The sequence below is a fragment of the Fukomys damarensis genome, unplaced genomic scaffold (genome assembly GCF_012274545.1).
Source record: "Fukomys damarensis isolate Sample0158 unplaced genomic scaffold, DMR_v1.0_HiC HiC_scaffold_39, whole genome shotgun sequence".
NCBI classification, from domain to species: domain Eukaryota; kingdom Metazoa; phylum Chordata; class Mammalia; order Rodentia; family Bathyergidae; genus Fukomys; species Fukomys damarensis.
Window position 1 is genome coordinate 126327442 of NW_022900951.1, and position 7313 is coordinate 126334754.

General features: G+C 36.6%; 1 protein-coding gene across 2 annotated transcripts in view; it reads right to left on the reverse strand.

The window, feature by feature from the left end:
• The window catches only part of Gabra3 (gamma-aminobutyric acid type A receptor subunit alpha3), a 235601-nt gene extending 235117 nt beyond the window's left edge, over positions 1-484 (reverse strand). Inside the window, exon 1 of one of the 2 annotated variants that reach the window (XM_033760410.1) lies at positions 296-484. The gene's annotated coding sequence lies outside the window, so the exon portion shown is untranslated. The remainder of the gene's footprint in view (positions 1-295) is intronic. The other variant, XM_010626686.3, reaches the window with a different exon arrangement.
• Positions 485-7313: the final 6829 nt, after the last annotated feature.

A 7313-nucleotide genomic window follows, 5' to 3' on the forward strand; every position in this document is an offset into this window, starting at 1 on the left:
CTCCCTGTCAGGCCCTCCCTCTCCCTACCACCCCTCCCGCCATCCCCTCCTCTGCTCCCGCTTTGCTGGCTTAGGGTTGCCCACTGCCTGGTGCTGAGCACGCGGCAGTGCTGGGGCTGGGAACACAGCACCGCAAGGCTTTAGGTCTGTGGCGGTTTCACGAAAGACTAAAGTAGTCTTTTATTCTTTGCAGCTTCCAGCAGAGAAATAGAGGGAATGTCAGAGAGAAGGGGAGGGCAGGGGAAGCAAGTGGGAAGAGAAAGAGTGCAAAGGGTGAGAGCGAAGTATTGATTACCGTGGTGCTGGCTGAGCTATGGTGCTTACTTGCTTCCACCTCCTTCCGCCCCTTCTCCCTTACATCCCTATGGGTGTGCCTTCCAACCCAGGCTCCAGAGAAAGCTTCGCCAATCTTGTGTGCTCCGATTCCACCTCTGAGGATAACGAAGAGCTGAAAGATGTACATGAAAGGTTGTCATTCACACACCACCAAGAAGGAAGTGTCCAGCCACACCAGTAGCCTAATGACCTCACTCACTTCCACCCAACCCCCAGCCAAGCACAAGTGTGGACCCAATTCCAAACTCAGCTCAAGCTTCCCCCTAGGCAAGGCAGAAGCGGCAGAGCTGAACTACTCACCATCTGAACAGTTCAGAAAGGAGGATAGGTGTAAGTGTGTGAGCTTGAGTTTGCCCAAGGGGAGAGAGGAGATAGAAGGGAGAAAAGAGATTGATTCAAAACACAAAAGACTTATATCTCCATTTGGACAAAAGAATAAAAAACAACATACAGTAACAAGGCAGTGTAGAGTAGAAAGAGATCTAGACCAAGACTAAAGTCAAGGCACAGAAGTTGGAGTCTTGCCTTTGAAAGTGACTGTGCTGCCTCATGTGAGTCACTTCTTAATTTTGTCCCTGGCTCTCAACTGCTCATTGCACGGAGATGATGGTAGTAAATGATCTTGCAATACCATTCCGTATCTAGTGACCTGCGACCTAGAGACATGAAACATCCAGGTAAAGGAGCTGACTCTTCGAGAATGAAAATACTCTGCCAGACTTCAGAGGCTCTCTCAAAGACAAGTGCCCAAATGGGACTCCAACTCACATTGGCTCCATATTCCACTTTTAGTATTTTAGGGGCAGTATGCCGGTGGGCATATGTGCAAATACCTCTTCCTATCAAAGAATTCAGACCCTACTAATATATAATGGATAATAAAGCACTTTTTAATTAAACCATCATATTGTGATTTCCAGCCCATGTAGTCAGAGAAACAAAGGGCACCCTATTCAAAGTGAGTTACTCTGTGTTTCAACTACATAGGCCTCAATATAATACAGTAATTGAGACATAGTAGGCATTTAAAATTGTGCCCACAGTGTAGCATTTCTACTTAAAACTGTCATTCTGATGTTTTTTCTCCTCCATTCTTTAAATACTCTCTAATTGCTTCCCAATAAGGGCTGAGTTCAAAAGACCCATAAAAACTATCATTTCAATGTACAAAAAGACAAACTTGACTGAAGAAAAAATAAAACTGACACAAAGTCAATGTGAGTAAGGGGTAGGATAAGAACCAACATCCAGACTGCGGACCCCATGCAGAACATGTTTGTCTAGCATCGCAACATGTAAGTTGTGAATAAAACACTGCACACTCTTTCCTGCATATGTATGCATTTTCTGTGTCTTCTTATTTGTATAAACGTCCATTGGGTTTAATGGATTAATAAAATGCTAAAAGAAATATTATGGAACAGCCTAAGGTTGCTCTGTTAGCTTCTACGCTACCATAATTTGGGTAGCTTAAAGCAACAGAAATGTATGCTGAGGCAGTTCCGAAGGCCATGAGTATAAAATCAAGGAGCTGGCAGGATCACACTCCTTCCAAAGGCTCTGAGGGAGAACTTTCTTCGTCTTTTCCGATTTGGGTGGCTGGTCATACTCCTTGTTTGCTATAGAAGCGCTACTCCAATCTCTGCTTCAGTTTTCCAATTGTCTTCTCTGTGTCTCTGTGGGCCCAAACCTCCCTCTATCTTCTCTTATAAAAACACCCTACATCCAGGATGATTTCATCTTGAGATCCTTAAACTAATTACTTCTGCAAACACTGTATCATCTAAATAAGGTCACATCCTGAGGTTATAGACAGACATGAATTTTGGCAGAACCCTTTTCAAGCCACTGCAGTTACTAAACTTTCTTTTTATACTAAACAAATAAAACATCTATGGTACTGTCATTTAAAAATCATAATCATTAACTCGTATCAATTGTGCAGATTAGCAGGACTCTCTGTGGCATGTCCATACAAGTGTATACCGTGCTTGTTTGGACCCACTCTCCCTAATACTCTACCTTGCCTTCCCTTTCTATCCCCTCCACTCTTTGCCTCCTTCCTCTTCCCTAGTAGGCTCTCTTCTACTTTCAGATCCCTATTATATTTTGTGGGAAAGCGGGGGTTATCTTGTTATTTTGTGTTTGTTTTAGTTTTCACAGATGAAAGATATCATGCCATATTTGTCTTTCTGTGTCTAGTTTATTTTACTTAACATGATGAGCTCCGGTTCCATCTATTTTCCAGAGAATCACATGATTTTGTGATTCTTTAGGGTAGAAACATGCTACTTTGTTTATGTGTGTGCAATATTTATTATGTGACAGATATATAGTCTGTCACATTTTCCTTGCTTTATCCATTGTTATGGCTTGGGTCTAGATGTCCCCCAAAAGCCTCATGTGGTCACAGGCTGGATCTAGAGTGAGTAAAGCTGGAACTGATTCATGATGCAATGCTAGGCTCAAGGGCACTGGGATTACGAGGGTGAGTGCTACCAGCCCTAAATAGTTTGAATAAGATAAAAGGAGCAGGGAGAGGCTGATAGCTCTCCTTACCTTTACTGCCTTGTGTGCACCATGTTGTTCCTGCTTTGCCTTGCCTGTTTGTCACCCCTGCTCTGGAGTCAGCTGATTACGGACTGAACCTTACAAACTGTAAGCCAAATAAAGCCCTTCCCCTTTAACTTTGGGTGTCCAGTATTTTGTCCCAGTAAGGAGAGAAAAATAATTAACACATCCATTCATATGTTGATGATTGCCTAGGCTGGGTCCATATCTTGGCAACTGTGACTACTGTCAAAATAAACATGGTTATGTAGGTAGCATTTTTATATGCTGACTTCTTTTTCTTTGTGTGTATACCGAGGACTGGTATAGCAGTGGGATCATATGGTAGTTCTACTTTTACTTTTAAAGTACATAAATGATTTTTTTCTTCACATCCTCACCTTTAAAAAAAAATAATAGTCTGAGTGGAGTGAGATGATAATATCTCAATATAGTTTTGATCTTAATGCTTTTGATGGCTAAAGATGTTAAGCAGTTTTTATATATTTACCTGTCATTCACAGTTCTACTTTTGAGAAGCATCTGTTTAGCTCTTTAGCCCATTTCTCAACTGCATTATTTGTTATATTTTGTTGACTTTTTTGAGTTTTTATGTTAACCCCCTGTGAGATGTTTAGCTGGCAAAGATTTTCTCCCATTCTGTATCTGTCTCTTCACTCATTGATTGTTTCCTCTGTTGTACAAAAGCTTTTTGATTTGTTATAATCCCATTTGTTGAGTCTTGCTCTTATTTCCTGGACTATTGAAATTCTTTTTCAGAAAATCTTTGCCTATGACAGTATCGTGAAGCATTTTTCCTATATTTTCCTCTAGTATTTTCAAAATTTTCGATCTTACCTTAAGCTATTTGATTATACAGAGTTGATTTTTGTGCAGAGTAAGAGATAGAGATCTAATTTCAGTGTTGCATATGTGGAATCCACATTTTCCAGGACCATTTGTTTAGAGATTATCTTTCCTCCAACGTGTGTTTTTGGCACTTTTTTTGAGAATTAGGTGGCTGTAACTTCATGGGTTTATTTCTGGGCCCTCTGTTCCATTCCACTGATCTACATGTCTATTTGTAGTCTAATACTATACTGTTTTGTTACTATGTTTATGTAGTATATTTTTAAATTGAATATTGTAATACCTCCAGCACTGTTCTTTTGCTCAGGATTGCTTTGGCTATTTGAGGTCTTTTGCACTTCCGTATGAATTTTAGGGTTGGTTTTTGTAGTTTTGTGAAGAAGGTCATTAGTATTTGATAGTGATTACATTAAATCTGTAGATTTGAGTAATAGGGCCATCTTAATAATATTAATTCTGCTAATCCATCAACATAAGTCTTTCCAGTCTCTAGTGTCTTCTTAAGTTTCATTCTTCAGTGTTGTGGAATTTTTATTGTAGATGTCTTTCGCCTCCTTGGTTAGGCTGATTCCTAGGTAATTTATTTTATTTTTTAAGATATTGTGGACAGATATTTTCTTGATGTCTTAGAAAGATCATTTTAGGTGTATAGAAAAACGTACTGATTTTTGAATGTTGATTTTGTGTCCTGTTACTTTGTTGAATTTATCTTTTCTCAGGTTGTTTGATTAGAGTCTTTAGGGTCCTATAAATGTAGAATTACCTAGTTTACAAATGAGGATACTTTTAATTCCTCTCTTCCTGTTTGTATCCCCATTATTTCCTTCTGTTTCTTGATTGCTTTGGCTAAAAGTTTAAGTATTATATTGAATAGGAGTGAAGAGAGTGGGTATCCTTGTTTTGTTCCTGATTTTAGAGAAAATGCTTTCACTTTTTCCCCATTCAGTGTGGTGGTTTGACTATGGATTTTTCAAACATACTGGCAGCTTTTACGATGTTAAGTTATGATCCTTCTATACCTAGCTTTCTTTGAAGCTTTTGTCATGTGCATTGTGTCAAAGGATTCTTCCGCATCTATTGAGACGATCATGTGGTATTTATCCTTGATTTTACTTATGTGATGTACTGCACTGCTGACTTGCATAAGTTGACATATCCTTGCATTCTTGGAATGAAATCAACAGAATCATGGTATATGATCTTTTTAAAGTGTGGCTGAATTCAGTACTATTTTATTAAGGATTATTGCATCTAAATTCATGAAAGATATTGTTCTATAGTTTTCTTTGTGCGTGCATGTCCTTTTCAGATTTTGTTATCAGAATAATATTGGATTCATAGAATAAATCTGGAAGAGTTCCTTCACTATTTTATAGTACAGATTGAGGAACAAAAGTATTAGTTCTTCTTTAAAAAGTCTAGTAAAATTCAGCAATGGATCCATCTAGTCCTGGACTTTTCTTTGGTGGGAGACTTTACATTACTGCTTTAATCTAATTGCTTGTTACTGATGTGTTCAGGTTTTTTATTTCCTCTTGGTTCAATTTTGGCAGGTTGTGTCTAGAAATTTGCACATATTCTTCCAGATATTCTAGTTTATTGGAATATAATTTCTCAAAATAGTTCCTAATGATCATTTTACTTCAGTGGTATTTGTTGGGATATCCCTTTTTCACCTGTAATTTTATTTATTTGGATCTTCTCTTGTTTTTCCATTAGTTCAGCTAAGCGTTTGTCCATCTTGTTGCTTTTCAAAAACCAATGCTTTGTTTCATTGATCCTTTACTTCCTTTGGTCTCTCATTTATGACTGCTCTTATATTTATTCTTTCCTCCTACTGATTTTGGTTTTGGTTTGTACTTGTTTTTCTAAGATCTTTTAGAAACATCCTTAGGATTTTTCTTTTTGAAATCTCTCTGTTTTCCTAATGTACATACTCAGAGCTATAAACTTTCCTGTTACTTCAGCTTTTGCTGTATCCCACAGATTCTTGAATGCTGTGTCTTCATTTTCATTTAGTTCTACAAGTTGTTTAATTATCCCAATGATTTCTTTAATGACTCACTAATTGTTCAAAGTGTATTATTAAATATCCAGGTATTTGCGTAATTTCTGTAGGTTCACTTCATGTTGATTTCTACTTTCATTCTGCTATGATCTATCTAATAAGATACAAAAAATTATTTCAGTGTTTTTTATTTACTAACATTTGTTTTGTCATCCTTTTGAAAGAAAAAATATTTTAACATAAATTATTTCAGTGGAGATAACCTCATAACAAAATCACACAATTTTATGTGTACAAAAAATTAATAACAGTTTCATAATTTTTATAATTTTATTGCAAACCAAGAAGAACTTTCTTAGGAGCACTTTGGGTAATAAGGAAGAATTTTCTATTATCAAACTTGATATAGATTAGAATAACAAGTTCTTGGCAAAACATATAATTCCACAATCTGAATACAAATTGCCCAGTTCTCTGGAGGAATCATGAAGTACACAAATTCCAAACAGTCAAAATAAAGCAGAAAAATTAAAGCAAAGTTTTCAGTGCTGCGTACCACAAGGGAGAGTTTAAAGTTTCACTTTAGCCACATTAAACCTTTACTGAAACAAACAAAAATTATACTCTACAGAGACATAAAAAAGAAAAAAGGGACCATACAATATATTATTCACGATATTTAAGGTACACTGGAAAATTACTACATCAGCGAAGAAACAGGAAAATATTACCCCTACTCAAGACAGAACACATTCAACTGAGACAAACCATAAGGCAAACCAGCTGCTGGAATTACCAGAAAGGATTTGTTTTGTGGTATGAGAGATTGAATCAGGGGTTCTGCAAAGCCTCCCAGTGTACTGGGCTTACCATTGTACACCACCATGCCTAGCTATAGGAAGAATTTTAAATCATCTATCACACTGCATAAATGGAAATAAGGAAAAACGCATTGGTAATAAATGAACACATAAGAAATTTTAGAAGAGATAAAAATTTTAGAAAATAGATGCAAACTCTAGAACTGAAAATTTAAGTATATGAAGTATAAAGTTTACTGGATAAGCTTAACTGCAGAATGGAAATAACAGAAGAGTTAACTGGAAGGTAAATGAATACATACTATCCCATCCAAAGTACATAAAAAGACCAAAAAGATGAATTAAGGTTCAGTGATATATGAGATAATATTACAGTTATAACATATATCCAACTGGAGTCCCAGAAAGCAAACAAGGGAAGATTTTTTAAAGTTGTAGTATTTCCAAACATAATGAAAATCTACAAAACTAAATATATTAAACACGTTCAGATTTTTGTGTATCAATTACATCTCAATAAATTGCAGATTGTTTTTTGTTTTGTTACATTTTGCAGTACTGGAGATTGGACACAGGATCTTCAAACTAACACTTGCATTTATTTTTATTTTATTTATTTATTTATTTATTTATTTATTTATTTATTTTTCTTTTTTTGGTACCGGGGATTGAACTCGGGTCCTTGCATTTGCAAGGCAGGCCACCGAACTGCTGAGCTAAATCCCCAG